At 40.2% G+C, this 20,230-nt stretch overlaps 1 long non-coding RNA gene across 1 annotated transcript in view; it reads right to left on the reverse strand.

The window, feature by feature from the left end:
* Nucleotides 1-19,746, reverse strand: part of LOC112822038 (uncharacterized) — a 28,126-nt gene extending 8,380 nt beyond the window's left edge. Inside the window, exon 1 of the long non-coding RNA XR_003207587.2 lies at nt 19,604-19,746. This is a non-coding gene — a long non-coding RNA (uncharacterized lncRNA). The remainder of the gene's footprint in view (nt 1-19,603) is intronic.
* Nucleotides 19,747-20,230: the final 484 nt, after the last annotated feature.

Consider the following 20,230-nt stretch of genomic DNA (forward strand, 5'->3'; position numbering starts at 1 on the left):
AAACATAAGTCAAATCACAACACTCTTCTGCTTGAAACCCTCAATTGCTCAGAATAAAAACCAATGACCCTACAATGGCTTAGATGGTCTTAAGCTGTCTGGGCTCCATTACCTTGCTGACTTCATCACCATCATCCCCCTCTCCCCACTCTCACTCTTGCTCTCCGCTGGCCTGCTCATTGTTCTTCAGCACGCCAGGTACGTGCATGCTTCGGGGACTTTGCACCTTCTGTTTTCTCCCTCTGGTATAATTTTTTAAAACTTTATTTATTTGAAATCAAGAGCAAGAGAGAGAGCACAAGTGGCAGGAAGGAGCAGAGGGAGAGGGAGAAGTAGGCTCCCTGGGACTCGATCCCAGAACCCTGAGATTATGACCTGAGCCAAAGGCAGATGCTTAACCAACTGAGCCACGCAGGCGCCCCTCTGGTATATTTTTCCCAGTCATCTTCATGGTGTGCTTCTTCTCCTCCTTCAGGTGGCTGCTCATATATTGCTTTCTCAGACAGCCTCTCCTGGACCAGCCTATTTTGCTTTAAAACACCAACAATTTAGATTAAATGGACAAATTCCCTGAAAAACACAACTAATAAAATGTGACATAAGAAGAAACAGAAAATTTTAGCAGTCATGTCTGTTAAACATTGAATCTGTAATTTAAAACCTTCCTCCCCTCCTACCTCTTTCCTCACCTTTCCCCAACAAAACAAACGGGGAAAAAAAAGACCCACATGATTTCACCGGCAATTTCTTCCAAATGTTTAAGAAAGAAATAACACCAATTTTATACAATTATTTTCCAAAAGTAGAGAAAGAGGGAACACTTCCTAACCCCTTTTATTAGGACAAATAATAGTAACACCAAAACCTGACAAGGATGCCACCAGAAAAGAAAGTTACAGACCTTTATCCCTTATCAACACAGATGTGAAAATCTTAAACAAATTATTAGAAAATTTAATACCATAGTGTATTAAAAGAATGATGTGTCCTGATCAAGTGGGGTTTATTCTTGGAATCTATGGTTGATTTATTATTCAGCAATTGATGTACTGATGTGGAGTGATTTCTAGGATGTAGTATTAAGTGAAAATGCAAGCATACTATAGTATACTATATTTAGTGTAAGAGAAAAGGAGAAATAAGGAAATATGCACACATCTGCTCATAGGAACAAAGAGAAACAAGACAGAAACCAAGGACTAGTGAGGTTGGTTACTGTATCAGTTTGCTGGGGCTGCCATCACAAAGTATCACAGACTGGGGGATGAGAGAGCAGAAATTTATTTCTTCACAGTAAGGAGGTTGGAAGTCCAAGATCAAGGTGTTGGTGGGGTCGGTTTCTTCTGAGGCCCCTCTTCTTGGCTTGTAGATGGCCATCTTTCCTCTGTGCTTATCTGTGTCCTAATCTCCTCTTCTAAAAGGAACCAGCCCACGCGTATGACCTCACTTAACCTTAATTACTTCTTTAAAGACCCTGTCTCCAAATACAGTCACATTCTGAGGTGCCAGGGGTTAAAGCTTCACCACACAGACTTCCGAGCTACACATTCAGTCTGTAACAGCTACGTGCAGGGCTTGGGCACAATCGCAGTGGGAAGAATAGAGAAGATGGGAGACAGTGGAATTTACTTTTCTGACTATAATATTTTGTATAATCCTGACCATGTTAATGTTTCTTTCAAAAAAAGAAAAGAAAATGAACAAGGAAGGGGACTTAAATGAGAATACAAACAGAATACAGAGTGATACTTCAAACAGAGGACATAACTGTACTGAAAGGACTAAGTAACTGTTGAACCCAATATTTGCATTATATGCCCTCAGACAATAGAAAATAAGAACTTTAAACAAATACTGAATTCTAATTAGTATTCTTCCTTTTTGCAAAGGAATGGGTTATCAATTCTGAAACTACTCTTCGCACATTCCAGAATAGAACAGATAAGTAAATATATTGATAATGGGAGCCAGGCTGTTCACTGTCAAGAAAGGAATTGCAAATACAGAGAGGGGGAAATATAAAATGGACCATGAAGCATTGTTTGGATTTGGAGTTATTAATGTGAACTCATAGTTTTAATATACATAGATAGCTAGATATAGAAATAAATATAAATGTGTATGGCTGCATATATGAGTGTGTGTACATGTGTGTGCATGAAATTCCCCAGCTCTGTGTGCTAACAGAGCTGAGTAGCAATCAGCATATGTATAGACAAAATCTCAGTTTATAAATACTCCAATCTCCACTAAAAGGAATCAATGGCTGATTCCAGGGCTGGAGCAGGGAAAGTATGAGAAGAGCTTGAATATCTTCTTGTGGCAAAAAGTAAAGAAGTACCCCAAACTGATGGAAATATGTGAAAATCAGAGAGCCAGATGGAGGGGGGCTTTCACTGGACCAATTTGAAACAAAGCATCAAAATAAATAATGACAACAAGGATGATAACCTGCAGAATGAGGTAGGAATCTATGAGGTCATTCTGACTCATAAAATAAAAAATAAATACATGAGAAGTAAAACTCTTCCTTACAGTAGAAAGCCAGTGAAGAAAAGTAGAAGGAATGACATAATTAGAAAATCACCATCTGGTAATAATAATGATGATGATAAGAACACTAATAAATAATTCCACCTGGAGTTATCAATGGATGCCAAAACTAGTGGATAAAAGTTTGAGAAATAACAAGATATTTACATAGTCTCAAAGGGTCTTCCCATGATACTTTTTAATTACAAAAGATAAAAAAGTAACTACACTGGAGAAGCCTGGCAGACACCATCTTAACCAAATGATTAAAGTTCACATTGCCACCAATACAATTAAATGGCAATATATGCCTCCTGATATGATGCATGAGGACATATCCCTTCTGTGATTTTCCCACCAAAAGTTCCTAACCTGAATCTGAATATGAGGAGTCATCAACAAACCCATCCTACAAAATAACTGGCTTGCGCTCTTCAAATGTGTCAGCATCATGGAACAGAAGACTGAAGAGGCATGACAAATGGGTAGAGTGGGTGACCTTGGGTGTTCTTCTAGCATAAAGGACATCATTGGGACAATCGATGAAATCCAAATAAGGACGACAATTTATAATAGTTTTGTACCAATATTGGTTCCCTGATTTTGATGATTGGACTGTAGTTAGGTAAGAGAAATCTTTGTTTTTAGGAAGTACAGACCCTGAAATATTCAGAGGTAAAGTAGCATAATATCTACATTTTATTCTTAAATAGTTCATGAGAGAGAAAGAGCGGAAGGAGAGAGAAAGAAATAGGCAGAAAAAAAGAGAAAGGGTGAGAAGAAGTAAATGTAGCAGAATATTAGCATGTGGATAGTCTGGATGAAGTGTCTAAAAAATATTTGTACTATTCTTGCAACTTTTCTGTAAGTCTAAAATAATATCAAGTAATTAATTCGTGAATGCAGTAAATTACAAACCATTCCTATCACTTCCTATCTCCTTCCTGTGCTTTATTTTCTTCTGTAGCTGTTCTTGATAAATCAGTATAGCATATTTCACTCATTTTGTTTATTTTCTCTCTTCACCTAACAGAATATAAGCTCCATGAGGGCAGAGAGTTGGATCTCTTCTATTTCCTACTGTGTGCCCAGCCACTAGAACAGTAACTACCACAGAATTTTATAATAAATATTTGTTAAATCTGTGATTTGCCTGGTTGTGTTTCATATCTCTTTGTTGAGTGCATGAGTGGGAAAAATGAATGTTAAGCTGGGCCTAAGAAATGAGGTCCTCTCTAGCGAAAGACATTCCTCAGGTGAGGGTCTCAAAATTAATGTTTGAAAGCAAATATTAATGGGGAGATCCTGATAGAGCATCCCCCGCAGGCTGTCACTGGAAACTGTGCTGTTAATTAACCTCGTTTGGACAAGCCTCACTCCAACAGGAGTGAGGCTGCTGTTGGCATGGCACCAAGAGAAGAACCTGAGACATGATTCTACTTAGCCCCCCAGGTGAAATGGAAATCAATTCAATCTGGCAGCCTCCAGAACCCACCAAGACCCAGGACTATGAGTTAAAACCCCCTAAATATTATCTCTGAGAATACTCTGCTTTTCCTCGTAGGCATGGCTGGAGGACAGTGGAAGATCCCAGAATGCCTGGTTTATAACACAGGTTTGGGAACAACTTGGGAAGAAGCAAAAGAATCCAAGGAAGTTAATGCTGCAGAGAAAATACCTGTATAGCTGTCCCCTCCTCTCCCTCATTCTCTCTCTCTCTCCTTCCTTCCAGAACATTTATAATCAGCTGTTGTGCTTTGGCAATTCTAGTCAATGTATCTTCATCATTTCAAGCCCTCCCTTTAGAGCAATAGTTCTCCAACTTGTAGAAGCATGAGAATCTCCTAGGATACCACTGATTCAAGCGGCCTGAGGGGGAGCCCAGGAATGTGTATTTTTAACAAGATAAAAGACCAGGCTTTGAACCCAGAAATCTGGCTCAGAGCCCATGCCCTCAATCACTGTGCTATGCATTTCTGATTCTCTGACAGAGCCACAGAAGTGCACAAAAAGGAGCCACAAAGATGTCCATTGCACGGTTTTTAATATCACACAAGACTGGATATGAACTAAATGTTTAGCAATAAAAGTGTGATTAATTAAATTATGAGGTAATGGAATTCTGCTTTCAGTTAGAATGAAATAGCTTTCAGGAGACCAATGTGCCTTTTAAGAACAAGAAGAAAATCAAGATAAAGTTTAAAAAACATTTTTAAGACATTGGAACCATAGTGAGGACCATAAAGCAATTCCCAACAAATTTGAAAAGATTGAAATTGTTCAAAGTTTTTTTCGGGCCATGGTGGAATTAAGCCAGAAATCAGTAACAAAAGGAAAATAATAATTTTTTAAAACCTCCAAATGTTTAGAAGTGACGTAAAACACTTTTAATAACCCCTTGGTCTACAATAAATCAAAAAGAAATTAGAATATATTCTGAATGAAATTATTGTAAAAACACAGCACATAAAAACATGTCACAGACCTAAAGCTGTGATCAGAGAGACATATATGGCCTCACAAGCACATGTAACAAAAGAAGAAAGGCTGAAAGACAAAAATAGGAAATAATAAAGACAAAAATTGTTCTTCAAAAAATATGATTAAAATTGATAAATATTCAGAAAAATCAGACAAGAAACAAGGAAAGGATTACCAATTTAGAGATGAAATCACTACAGGTTCTACGGACTCATTATGAATATTTTCCAAATCATTTGAACCTTGAGATGAAATGTCCAAAGTTGTAGAAAAATGCAACTGTTCAAAACTGATACAAGAAGAAATTTTAAATGTGACTAGTATGTAAATATTTTTAAATTATTTTGTAATTTAAAATCTTCCCAAAAAGAAATGTCCTTGCACATACAGATTCCCTGGTGAATTCTTTCAGATATTTAAGTGAGAAATAGTGTCTTCTTTTCTATATTAAGGGGAAAAGATAGAGATGATAATAACTGTAGGTTTTAAAATATATACTCTTTACCAGAGTATGGAAGTTTATTTCTATTCTGTGTTTGCTAGGTTTTTTTTTTTTTAACTGGGAGAGCGTGTTGAATTTTATCAAATGATAATATCCTTTTCCTGCATTTTCTGAGAATATAGTGGATCAAATGGGTTGATTTTCAAATATTAAACCATCCTTGCATTTCTGAAGTAAATAATATATGGTCATGATATATTATCTTTTTAAATAAATCATTTGATTCAACTTGCTCAAATTTTATTTAGGATTTCAGCATCTATCTTCATGAGAAGGATTGGCCTGTAATTTTCCATTCTTATTATGTCTTTTGACAACAAGATTATGCTGGTCACATAAAATCAGTTGGAAAGTATTCCCTCTTTTTTTATTCTCTGGAAAATGAATACCTCTTAGATTTTTGGCTTATAATGGCAGAGTGAATTGGTTGGGCAACTACTTGCAAAGGTAACAGTTGTAAGGTCCAGGAAAAATTTATCAAAAGAAAAACGATTTGAAGGTATGAAGGTGTTGTTGTTGTTGTTTTAAGATTTTATTTATTTATTTTAGAGAGAGATAGAGAGAGCACAAGCTGGGGGAAGGGTAGAGGGAGAGGAAGAGAAAGAATCCCAACCAGGCTCCCCACCCAGATGTGGAGCCCAACGTGGGGCTCAATCTCAAGACCTCGAGATCACGACCGAGCTAAAATCATGAGTTGGACGCTCACCGATGCCCCCATTTGAAGGTATTGTAAAGCAATCAAAAGAAGGCAGAAACCAGAGACTTTTGTCACAAAAGATGACCATTGCAATGGGAAAGAATTGCAAATATATGGGGTTTTTTCCCTCTGAGGTGACTAAGAGTGATCTCCAATCCTTACAAATTCTGTGGGAGAAAACCTTATGTTTACAGGCATAGGGAAGATAGCTCAGAGCTTGCAGAGTAGCTGGAAATGTACTGATGGGAGTTGGTGGGGAGGGGGGTCCTGAAAGCAAGAGAGCAACAGAAGAACAAGACTTAAAAATATCAGTGTAAACTCTGCCCAAATCCCTGGCTGATTGCTAATTTTATATGCGTAGAGGAGAACTCAGGGAGCCCAGGAAAAAGCAGACAGAAATCACAGAAGTGTCTGCCTTTAAAAGATAGAACTACACTGGGGAAGGTTTGTAAGTTGGCTGCATTTTTTTTTCCTAAGGGCATTCCCCAGCTTTGAAAGCTCAGGCAGCAGAAAGTTGAATCCTTACTGGCTTTAGAGGTCACGGCTCAGGATTGGCAGACTGCTAAAAATTTAAGAGAGAAACCAAAAGAACAAGGAAGTCAGAGGAAGAGTGAATGCCAAAATGTAGGTATAAACTCTGTTCAAATCCTTGGCCAACCACCAAGGAGCCAAGCTAAAAATACAGCTAGAATTTGAGAAATTGAGGATGAAAGGTATGGTGTTCAGAGACTGAGTCCTGCCAAATTAACTGCCTTCTAGGACAAAACAAACAAACAAACAAGCAAACAAGCTGGGGGAAGGGTAGAGGGAGAGGAAGAGAGAGAATCCCAACCAGGCTCAAACAAAAACAAAACAAAACAAAAAACTAACAATCCTTTAAAAACAGAATCCAGAATCACAACAATATGTTGTCTATAAAGTCTAGTTTTCAACAAAAAAGTACTAGACATGCAAATAAACAGGAAAATGTGATACATATGCAGGGTAAAAAGACAGCCAATAGAAATTCCAAATGGGCACAGACATTGGGTTAGCAAACAAAGACTTAAAAGTAGCTATTATAGTTACTTACGATATATAAAAAGAAATGTAGTATTTTATTATTTATTATTTTTAACTAGGCTCCACGGCCACCATGGAGCCCAATGTGGCATTGAAACTTATGACCCTGAGATCAAGACCTGAGCTTAGATCAAGAGTCAGGTGCTTAACTGATTGAGCCATCCAGTGGCCTCAGAAATGTGGTATTTTGAAAGATTAGGCAAAAATGTGAACTTAATGAGTGAACAAATAGGAAACTTTAACAAAGAAGATGAAACTATTAAAAAGTCAAATATTCTGTGAATGAAAAGTACATAACTGAAATGAAAAATCAAAATTCACTACAAGTGCTTAACAGCATATTGGAGATGGCAGAAGGAAAAATATCAGTGAACTTGAAAATAAATGAATAGATACTATCCAATCCCAAGCAGAGAGAAAAGATCAAAGAAAAATGAATGTCAGAGAACTATGAAAGAATATCAAGAAGTCCAACATATGTAAAATTGGAGATATATAGAACAAAGAAAAGGAGAACAAAGAGAGAAATGGTCTGAAAAAATATTTGAAGAAACAATGGTCTAAAAGTTCCCATATTTGGTAAAAAGAAAAAAATATATAGAGTTACTGACCAAGAAGCTAAACAAACCCAAGCAGGATTTATACGAAGAAAATGACACCTAAGCCCGCCATGATTAAAAGGCTGAAATCCAAGATATAGAGAAATTCTTGAAAGCAGTCGAGAAAAATGGCACATTACATAGAGAGGAAAAAGAATACAATTAAATACTGACTTCTCATCAGAAACAGTGAAGACTAAAATGTATTCAAATTACATATTTGAAGTACTCAAGGAAAAATAAAACTGTCAACCAAGAAACTGTCCTTCAAAAATAAGAGCAAAATGGAGACAAAAAATTATATGATTAGTTCCACTTTACAAGAAAGAATAAATGAAACTGGAGGGAAATGACACCAGACGGTAATTTAGATCTATAGGAAAGAATAAAGTGCACCAGAAATGGCAAATGCATGGATAAATTTTGGAATGTATATTTTTTGTCTTAATGTCCTTAAAAGGCTTATGGTTACTTAAAACAAATCTAACAACACTGTATTGTTGGGTTTATAACGAAACAGATGTGATATATGTAATGAGAGCTATAGACAAAATCATTGTTTCAAGAGTCCTACATTTATCTGAAGTATTTCAATATAAACTCTAAGTAGATAAATTAAAGATGCCTATTGTAATCTCTAGGAAAACCATTAAAAAATAATGCTAATATAGAGCTATAAAGCCATTGAACAAATTTAAATAAAACATCAGAAAATTTTACTAAGACAGGAGAAGACAGAAAAAGAGAAAAGAACAAAGAAGAGAGACATATAGAAAACAAATATGAAAATAATAGACTTAAACCCTACCAAATGGGTAATTACATTAAATATAAATAGATCACACACTAAACCAAAAGGCAAGTCTCTCAGACTAGATGAAAATGCAAAACCCAGCTAACTACTATCCGCAATGGACGTACATTAAATGAAAAAACACAGACAGTTCAAATTAGGCAATCTGGAAGAAATGGATGCATTCCTAGAAATATATAAACTACCAAAACTGAAACAGAAAGAAAGAGAAAACCTGAAAAGACCCATAACCAGCAAAGAAATTGAATCAGTAATCAAAAATCTCCCAACAAACAAGAGTCCAGGGCCAGATGGCCTCCCAGTGAAATTCTACCAAACATCTAAAAATTATGGTGCATTGCAAAGGCAGTTCTAAGAGGGAAGTATATAGCAATACAGGTCTTTCTCAAGAAACAAGAAAAGTCTCAAATAGACAACCTAAACTTACATGTAAAGGAGCTGGAAAAAGAACAGCAAATAAAGCCTAAATCTGGCAGGAGAAGAGAAATAATAAAGATTAGAGCAGAAATCAATGATGTAGAAATTTTTTTAAAAAATCGTAGAACAGATCAATGAAACTAGGAGCTGGTTCTTTGAAATAATTAATAAGATTGATAAACTCCTAGCCAGACTTATAAAAAAGAAAAGAGAAAGGACCCAAATAAATAAAATTATGGATGAAAGAGAAGAGATCACAACCAACACTGAAGAAATACAAATAATTATAATAGAATATTATGAGCAATTATATGCCAACAAATTAGGCAATCTGGAAGAAATGGATGCATTCCTAGAAACACATAAACTACCAAAACTGAAACAGAAAGAAATAGAAAACCTGAAAAGATGCATAACCAGCAAAGGAATTGAATCAGTAATCAAAAATCTCCCGACAAACAAGAATCCAGGGCCAGATGGCCTCCCAGCGAAATTCTACCAAACATTTAAAGAAGAATTAATATCTGTTCTTATGAAACTGTTTCAAAAAATGGATATGGAAGGAAAACTCATTCTATGAGGCCAGCATTGCCTTGATCCCAAAACCAGACAAAGACCCCACCAAAAAGGAGAATTACAGACCAATATCCCTGATGAACATGGATGAAAAAATTTGCACCAAGATACTATCTAACAGGATCCAACAGTACATAAAAAGGATTATTCACCACAACCAAGTGGGATTTACCCCTGGGCTGCAAGGGTGTTCAACATCCACAGATCAATCAATGTGATACATCACATTAATAAAAGAAAGGACAAGAACCTATGATCAACATCACTTGGCATCAGGGAAATACAAATCAAAACCACAATGAGATGCCACCTCACACCGGTCAGAATGGCTAAAATTAACAACTCAGGAAACAACAGATGTTGGTGAGGATGTGGAAAAAGGGGAACCCTCTTACACTGTTGATGGGAATGCAAACTGGTGTGGCCACTCTGGAAAACAGTATGGAGGTTCCTCAGAAAGTTAAAAATAGAGCTACCCTATGACCATTGCTAGGTATTTTTCCAAAGGATACAAACATAGTGATTCGAAGGAGCACATGCACCCCAATGTTTATAGCAGCAATGTCCATAATTGCCAAATATGGAAAGAGCCCAGATGTCCATCAACAGATGAATGGATAAAGAAGAGGTAATATATATATTAATATATATATATTATATAAAGAAGAGGTAATATATATAAAGATAAATATATAGAGATAAAGAAGAGGTAATGTGTATATGTGTGTGTATACACACAAACACACACACACACACACACACACACAATGGGATATTTACTCAGCCATCAAAAAGAATGAAATCTTGCCATTTGCAACGCTGTGGATGAAACTAGAGGGTATTATGCGATGTGAATTAAGTCAAATAAAGACAAGTACCATATGATTTCACTCATGTGTGGAATTTGAGAAACAAAACAGATGAACATAGGTGAAGGGAAGGAAAAATAAAATAAGAAGAAAACAGAAATGGAGGCAAACCATAAGAGACTCTTAACTATAGGGAGCAAACTGAGGGTTGTTGGAGGAGAGATGGGTAGTGGGATGGGTACTGGGTGATGGGCATTAAAGAGGGCACTTGAAGTAATGAGCACTGGGTTTTGTATGCAACTGATGAATCACTGAATTCTACCTCTGAAACTAATAATACAGTATATGTTAATTAAATGAATTTAAACAAAAAATTTTTTAAAATTATGGTGCACCTACACCATAAAATGTCATGTAACCATTTTTTAATGAGGTAACTTTCCCTATATGCACAAATTTGAAAATGTCCTTAACACACCTTAAAGGAAAATACCAAAAAAATTATATAGCATGACATTAAATTTTAAAATGATGTATTTATTATACATGTAAGTGTGTGTATGTATAAGCACACATTCATTTTAGAAGGATGGAGAGCTGAAAAAATAGATAATAAACTGATAGTTTTGAATGAAGCACAAACATAATAAATTTGAAATTCAAAAGAGTCCCAACCGATAGGAACATTTCCAAAGAAAATATCTAAGTCAGTAGCATATCATGGCATATCAAATATAAGTTCATGAGCATAGTCTACCTCATGTACAGGCAATTATCTACAGATAATTTTAAAACAATAATAAAACCAACTAAAATTTGATCTGCTTTTTATTAACACCATGCATTGGCCATTCTAAATAATGCCAGTAATAAAATACTTTCCTGGGGGAAAAAAAAATTTTGTTGGTCTAAGTTCTAAATAATTGCTGTTATTACATTTGAGTTTTAATAATATGTAGACAAGTTCCAAATTAGCACATTTTTATTACTTACCCTTTCTTGAATATTGCATCCTACAAAGAAATTAATTCAAAAAACTTCCAGTTAAATGATTTGCCCCCAACACACATGCACTCAGTTACATGTGTTCATTTGGAAAGTGAGTTCATAATGGTTGGGGGAATTGTTCAAGTTTGTAAACTGAAAGGGGTAGCATTTTTGTTTGATAAATGAAAATTTTAATTCACAAATAAAATATTTTACTGAATTTAAATATATCTAACATTGATATTTCTTTTTTAATTGTTTTAGAACTAAAAAATAATCAAGAAAATAATGAGTATTACTGACTATTGCATAATTGTTACTGAAAATAATTTTATTATATTGAAGAGGGGAAAGTGTTTTTAAAAAAATCATCTGCTGGGGCATCTGATTGGCTAAGTCATTAAGCGTCTGCCTTTGGCTCAGGTCATAATCCCAGGGTCCTGGGATCGAGCCCCGCATCAGGCTCCCTGCTCCGTGGGAAGTCTGCTTCTCCCTCTCCCACTCCCCCTGCTTGTGTTCCCTCTCTCACTGTCTCTGTCAGATAAATAAATAAAATCTTTTTTAAAAAAATCATCTGCTGCAGGAGTTAAACACACGTATATGCTACTGATTACTTCACAAGGATACTGTAAGCATTCAGTAAGAAAAAGTATACAAAGTTCGTGGCATAGTGCCTAGTATATAGTAGATACTCAATGCATGGTAGCTTTCATTATAAACATTCATAAGTGATTGATCCCCTGTCCACCTTCCTCAACCTCTTATTCCTCTATTTCTAGACTTTGAGAAGTTGAGATTCAAATTGAGATCAAAGTTCCAAATATGCACCAAGTCCTGTGATTAGTGTTTTGATTATCTGATTATTTCTCACATTATCTAATGTATTTCTCACAAAAATCCTGTGAACACTATTTTTATCCCTATCTAATATATGACAAAAATACCAACAGTTCAATTTTCTCAAACTTACTCAGCTCATAGATGGAAGTTTTATGATCAAGCCTAAGTTTTTCTGATATTAACCCTGCACTCATTCTATGTATCCATCCTCCAAGTCGTGTTCACCATCATCATCATCATCATCACAACCACTGATGGTTATATACTCCATATAAAGCCATTTCTACCCACATTTTAGCACTTTCTTAGTTCTTCATTCCTTCTCTCGCTTCACACTTTTCATTTGGGATCATTTCCTATCTGCTTAAAGTATATTTTTTAGAATTCCTATAGTGAGGGTCTACTGGTGGCAGATTTTCTGGGGTTTGTTTATATAAAAATACCTGTATTTAATTCCCATTGTTAAAAGATACTTTCACTGGGTATAGAATTGGCCATTTTTTCCCAGTATTTTCAAGATATCATTCCACTGTGCCTTGGCTCTAATTGTTTCTGTTGAGAAGTCACATGTCACCTTGTCCTTCCTTTATGTTAAATCTATTTTTACACTCCTGCTTACAAAATCTTTTCTTTGTTTTTGCTACAGTTTCATTGTGTTATGTTTTTCTTTTAACTTAACTTGCTTAGAATTTATTGGGCTTCTGAGGATTGTTCTTCCCTCAGTTCTGGAAAGTTCTCAGCCATTATTATTGGCTTTGCCCCAATCCTTGCCCTCCTTGGTCTCCCATTATTCCTCCACTCTCTTATCTCCTCTCCTTTGCTTTTGGAGATGTTATTAGGCTACATTTCATTCTTCACTCTATCTTTTAAGTCTCAGCCTCCTGTTCATATTTTCATCTTTGCCTCTTTGTCTGGGCTATCAATAATTTTCTCATTTCCATCTTCAAATTCACTAATTCTCTCTTAACTTTTATCTAACCTTGTATTAAATCTGTCCACTGAGTTTGTAACTCCAATTATTATATATATTTTTCATTTTTAAGAATTCATTTTCTTTTTTTTAGTTCATTCTCTAATCTACTTTTTACTCACTCATTTTAAACCTCCTCTTATTTCTTAAATATATTAAATGTATTTTTTCATTTATTGTATAGTCCTAATATCTGAAGTTTTTCAAAGTCTGATTGATTCTGTTCTCTCTCTCTCTCTCTCTCTCTCTCTCTCTCTTCTGTTTCCTTGTATGTCTAGTGATTTTTAAATCAGAGTTGCTCATTTTCCATGGACCTTTATACGAAGTGTTTAAAGCCTAGGATGGAAGTGGTTTCCTTTTGAAAGAACTTGTGTTCTCTTCTGTCAAGTACCTGGACTCACTGTCAGGATGGGACCACTTTAAGATAAAGTTTTGGCTTGAAGTTCTTTGGGTTCCCAGGTTGTGTTAATTCAGGCTACAAACTGTGTTGGTGACAAATTCTGAGAGGAAGCTTCATTTTCACTTCCACCCAGTCCCCAGGTCCAAGACAGGCAGTGTTCCTTGTAGTCTTAGGAGGGGACATTGATTTCTAGTTCACTCTTAAACTTTTACTTCCTCATCTCAGAATATATAAAATCAATGCTTAATTGTACCTGGCTCAACAAATATCCTCAAGTCCAAGCTAGCTTCAGCCCTCTGCTCACCTTCCTGACTCTCTGTCTTTACTTTTTTCCTGTCTGCATATCTTATTTTCTTGCCAACTCATAAATGCATTTAGAATTCCTTCAATCCAAGATTTTTAGTTGATTCCAATAAGAGAATTATCCTTTTTGTCTACAGCGTTGACAGAAATAGAAATTCCTGGGCCTTGGCTTTTCTGTCTTCAAAGTGGGCTACTATCCCTGCTCTCCAGGTTAGATGGAGGACCAAATGAGCTAGCAATTTTGTAAATAAGCTGTAAACCAATGTTTCTGCTTTGAGAAAACAGGGTCAAAGACCTCAGAAATCAATGGGGATTCACACGAGGGCCCACAGTCCCGGGCTTCAGGTGAATCCCACCCCAAGAAAAGGCAGTCATTCCATGCCACAAAGACCCTTTGCACTGCCCACTTGACCCTCAGCATCTGAGTGTCATGACACTCCATTCCCTACAAAAACTGTAGGAATACAGGCTTCAGAGACAACGTGACATATGAGCCAGGGTTTGAAGGGGCTTCAGACAAGATTAGGAAGAGACTGGGGGAGAGAATGCCAAGCAGAGTAAACAGCACAAACCGAAGCATAGAGGCCTGCCAAGGCAGAGTAATTGCGGGGAACCACAGGTCATCCCATGAGGGGAGTGAAGATGAGGTTAGAAGGGAAGGTAGGTGCTGGATGGTTGATGCCTGAAATACCAGGCTGAGCAATTACCACTCTGTTCTTAGGCACTGGAGAGCGCTGGCAGGTTTGTGAGTTAAACTGAGGCAGCAGCTATGTCTGCTTCACTCAATTTCTGTCCGACACCTAGCACATCGTGGGCACTCAACAAACATTTGATGAATGGATGGATGGATGAATGGATAGGTGAAGTCTATTGGTCTGGCCTCTTTAAATTGAGGCCATGTACTGCATCTTTGCTAGTTTAGTCTGGATTTCTTTGTAGCTACATATTTGGATGGGACATTAAATAATTTTAATAAACATTTCTAAGCATGCATTCAGAGGTTCCCCTGAGTGATTTGCACTGTTGTTCGTTACTCACTGGCAGTTCCAGAATTCCCTTGTTGTCCTAGAAGAGGTTCTCTAGAAATTTCCAGACAATTCCCTGGACATCCAGACACTATTCTGAGACCTCCCATCCTACTGCTTTTTCAGCCTAGCACAGCTCCCCAGTTAGGTGGCAGGAGAACAGGTCCCACCTCCTAACCACAGGGATGAGCTCACAGTCAAGGCTGAGTCCGCTGGTCACTGTGATTGGTCCAAACATAGCTGTGGGATACAAGATGGCCAGTTGGGTCCTTCTCCAGCATGTTTTCTGGATGGAGCTTATGGAGAAGGGTCATCTTCCCTATCAAGTCACTAAACTGGAAGGGTAGGATTCAGGAACTGCCTGGGGTCATAAACTCCTCCCAGATATGTTCTGCAGGCACATGCAGACAGACTGCATTTAGAGAAACTGAGGTTATAAAATGGAGAGAGAGAAAGATGGGAAGGGGAGGGAACAGTGATGTCTAAGCCCCCATCTCCCATCTCCAGCTATCCTGAGGGCAGCTGTACCCCTGCCCTGAAGGACATTTTATCACATGAACTCTTTCCCCCTTAAGGCAATTTGAGTTGGAGTTCTATCATTTGCAATCAAAAGATTTCAATGAATTCAGAAAACTGTATGGTGTGTTACTTTGATGACATATATGGACTTCTTTGTTTATTCAATCAGTTATTGTCTAAATGTAGACAGTTTTCTATCAATTTCCTCTGGCAACTAGTAGCAGAGAATTCTTCCAGATACCACCTCTACCTTCTTCCAGCTACCTATAACCCAGGAACTCGGCCCAGGTGCTCTGGCCACCAACCATTCTCTCTCTGTCTCTCACTCTTGTTCTCTTGCTCTCTGTGTGTGTGTGTGTGTGTGTGTGTGTTGAAGGTGATGGGGCTGGTGTGTATGTGTGTGTGGTGGTGGGGTTCAGAGCCAGGGAAGAGCCAGAGCCTGGGGAAGCTCAGTGGCTACACACACACACACACACACACACACACACACACACACACACACTCCACTGGGGTGGCGGCAGCTCACGCAGAGGAGATGCCTGGAGCTCCAACAAGTGAGAGCCCTGTTCCCTCCAAGTGGATCCAGCATGCGTCCTCATCAAGGTGAGCTTATCATGGCTTCCCCTCGTACTCCCTGGGCACTGAGACACCCATCTTCCAGCTGAAAACACAGACTCAGAGAGGTTCAGATGCCCCGCATCACAGAGCTACCAGGAGGTGGAGCTGGAAACAGAGCCCAGGTTTCCCAATTTGTGTCCAAGGTTATTCCTTCTAGAGATTATGAGGTTCGTAGGAGAGGATGGAGGGAGAAGACCTACACACAGGCGGCACCCGTTCTGCTTGTATTGCTGAGCAACCGCAGGCAATTACCCAATCTCTCTGAGCCTCAGCTTTGACCTCTTTGGAGCATGTGAAAGTGCTGGGTCAGTACCTGGCACAGGTTAACTATTACTATTTATACATGATGAAGAACAGATTAGTGGGATGGACGAGGCAGTGAGGAAGGAGGGCTGGGAGGGACTAAGAAGGGGCAGCATGAGGGGGCTTCTCCGTTATGAGGGGGAATTCTGCATCTTGACTTTGATGGTGGCATTACTAATCTACAGGTGTGATAAAATGCCAGAGGGCTATATCAGAAACATGCCCCGAAGACCAGCGCATGCACACACTGGTGAAATCTGAGTTAAGGTCTCTAATCAAGTTCATCATATTGTGCCCACCAATGTCCTGGTTCTGATAATGTACATAATTATGTCAGATTTCACCGTTGGAGCGAGCTGAGTGATGGGTAAATGGGACCGTTCTATGATTTTTGCAACTTCTTGTGAGTTTATACCTATCTCAAAATAAAATTGTTTTCAAAGAAATCTAGGCAAAAAAAGGGGGGAGGGAACCTCAGAGGTACAAATAGTGCCTGCGACTTTGCTCTTGTAGATATCATGCAATGTAATGTTCACTCATCCTTACTTTCAAATTACAGTAGTTGATAGAACTAATAGTTGGTAAGCGCTTATGATTTAATACATTCAGAAGGAAGCACATGTATTTCTGTATCTCAAACTTGATTTTAGATATCTTGATAATTGTATTGCAATATAATCAATTTCCTTTGCAATCGTCTGGTTTTATATTATGCATTAGGAAAACATGGTTCTAGGAAGGGGTCCTTCAGCTTCCAACAGCATGGAAAAGATTAAGAACCTTCCCTGGGATGTGGACTGTAGGCTGACCACCATGGTCCAGATGAGGAAACTGAGGCCCAGATGGGAGGTCTAACGACACCTCAAGGTCTCTGATTTTCAGACTCACTTGGAAGGAAGTATCTCTTCTAAGAGAAAAAGAGAGCTCCTCTCTTCATTGCCACCGGCCACCTCTGGGTGAGTGTTTACTCTGCCAGGTGGAGTCCATCTGGGTCCACTCTGGGGCCGCACAGTGGCCTTTGAGACAGAGAACAATGCCACATTGTGGCCCTGGCTTCAGATGAAAGAGAAACTTGGCCTGATTGCCCAGGCAGCAGTGACTGTCCTCTTAATATTAATACAAGGAGGGTGTGCCCCTCGCCCACACCCTCGCCACTTTCACCGTTGTGGCAGTTGTGTAGAATGTGATCCCACTGCCGTCTAATGCATGGTCAAAGGCCAGCATGCCGGGCACTTTTATTGTCAGCTGCCTCAGTAATCTTTAACCTCCCACTGGCCAAAGGGCTGAAACCCAGAAAGACAAAACAAACATGGGTTGGGCACCAGAGTAGAATGACTCAAGAGAATCAGGACTGGAGGAAGACCGTCCACCCCCCTGGCCATGCCCTCCCAACACCCCCAAGCCATAGAGCTGGTCTGAATGCTGGGGGACAAATGGTGAGACCCACCCCTGGGATGCCATTGACATCTGTCCCTTGCTGGTGGTGGAACGCAGGACCCTGGGGAATGGCTATTAGCTTGTCACTCAGGTTCAGGGAATGAAGGCAAATGCCACACTGGCCATGATCACCCCTGACCTGTGGCTGAGATGCAAGGCTAGCTGGGCGCACTCCAGGAGTAACACTCCTGCTGGGGTCAGTCAAGAGGGTAGAGGGGCAGGGTGAGCAGTGGGATGGGTGGGCATCAGACAGGCCCAGCTGATCGGGCTCCACCATTCATCTGACCATCCTCCTGGAGCCTCAGTTTCCTCCCTGTGAAATGGGACCTCTAACATCTCCTCTCAGCTTCAGTACCAGCTGCTGCCATTGCTGAGCATTTGCTATGACCAAGGACACACTTTGCTCCAATTCTCACAACACCCAAAAAGTGGGCTTCACTGTCTCCATTTTGCAAACTGGCAAGTCTGGTGCAGAGAGCAGACTTGCCCAATGGTGATGCCAAGAGCTGAACCCAAGTCTCCATGACCACAAAGCTGTCCTCTTTCCACTTTACTGCACAAGGCAAGCCCTTCCAGCAAACACGCACTGAGCCTTCTCAAGGTGGCTGTGAGGTAGGGATCATGGCTTCACTTGGAGGATGACAGTGAGGTTCAGCCCCCGTGCAAGTGAACAGGGGGTTCTGGTTGAAGCCTGGGTCATTTGATTCCATGTCCTTTTTACTTCCTATCAAACTGAGGAGGGCTGCCCACACCCATAGGCAACTATCATCACCAACATGAGAAGGTTTAGACACAGAGCCAGGGTCTGAGTCCATTTTAAGGTGCAAAGATGGAGACCTGGGACTCCCTAATGGGCCCTGGTAACAGGGGAGTGCCTGTCCCAGTCAGCCACCTCACTCTTTGATCAGACCCACTGTCACTGTGCAGGGGAAGGACAGACAAGGAGATCCGGGCTGAATTTAACCCCATCACCACCCCCAAGGGGTAGAGGCTACAGACAGGTGGAAAATACACCAAGAGATAGGATGTTATTAGTCTGGATTGGATTTCTTAATCCCTTTCCTTTTTCAAACCTGGGCAGCTCTGGGTCTCTGCTGTGCTGGCAGAATCCCCCCCCCCTCCCCACACCATCCAGGGCTGGGGCCCCAGCCAAGCCCTCACAAGCCCTGCTAATAAAGTTACCTTCTGTGCCTGGGGCAGAAGGTCAGGAAAAGCCAGCAGCAATTTGAGGAAGGTTATGGTCTTGGGATCTGCACAAGGGTGGGGCTTGGGGAGGGAGAAAGATAGGAGTGGGCAATAAAAGATAGGCAGAAAGAGACAGTGGGGGGGGGTACTGGTACAGGAGTGTGGCCCCTAGCGGTACCATCTCTTTATGACCCATACAGGGCACATAAACAGGCATCAACAACAGCCTTACCTTCCCCCTCCAATCTAAATGATCATCCAGAGTCCACTACTGGCCTCGGAAACATACCTGTGCTGGTCACACAGTGGGTGCTGAGCCACAGGGGACAGGGAAGCCCAGGATGGAGGGGCTCTGCTTGACTCTGCCCACAGGCTGGAAGGCTCTGGGCTGCTCCCCTCCCCTCCCAGGGCCTCACAACCTGTGGATGCTGAGTGAGGGGACCTGGATGTTTCCGGTGGAACGTAGTCTCTTGTAGGCCAAGGTAGCCCCTGTGTGGGCGGTGGGCACCGTGGGGTGAGGAACTTACCCCTTTGGATGGTGCAGACTGTCAGGGGTCATCCTTTGTGGCTGGACTGCAAGGATCATGCTGGAAAGGGAGACTGATGCCTACGGTGTGACCGGCACTTCATGCATTTTGTGAATCGCCAACTCGGCGAATCTGCAGGATCTCCACACCCACCTCAGAGCCGCCCCCCCCCCCCACCGCCTCTCTAAAACATGGGGAATGCCATGGATGTGGAATGAGCCTTTTCCTGATGCCCTGGCCACCAGAGATAGGTGACTGACTCTGCCCACCGTTCCCCAGGGTGCCACCCCTTGTCCACCCCATGAGTCACTTTCTGTCCTCCTCTGTCCTGCTCTGCGGCCCAGGGACCAGCAGCGAGCACTTCCTGGGTGGCTCTGCCCTCTGACTTCCTGTTGGGGCCAGCCAACAGGAAGCCCCCCCTGGGGATGAGATGGTGGTCGTGGTTGAGGTCGGGGTATTCTTGGCTTCCTTCGCTTTGTCCTCACATGACTGCAGCTTTGTCAGGTGACACCCACCCCACCCCCAGCGCCCAGGTGGGGCTCCCAGCCTCCTGCTGCTGCTGGCCCCTTGTTGGTTCCTTTAAGCTGGTTCACACCTCTGTAGAGCGTCTCGGTGTAACTCTCCCTT

The sequence above is a fragment of the Callorhinus ursinus genome, unplaced genomic scaffold, assembly GCF_003265705.2.
Source record: "Callorhinus ursinus isolate GAN/ISIS: 27379988/994484 unplaced genomic scaffold, GSC_fseal_2.0 scaffold8, whole genome shotgun sequence".
Classification (NCBI taxonomy): domain Eukaryota; kingdom Metazoa; phylum Chordata; class Mammalia; order Carnivora; family Otariidae; genus Callorhinus; species Callorhinus ursinus.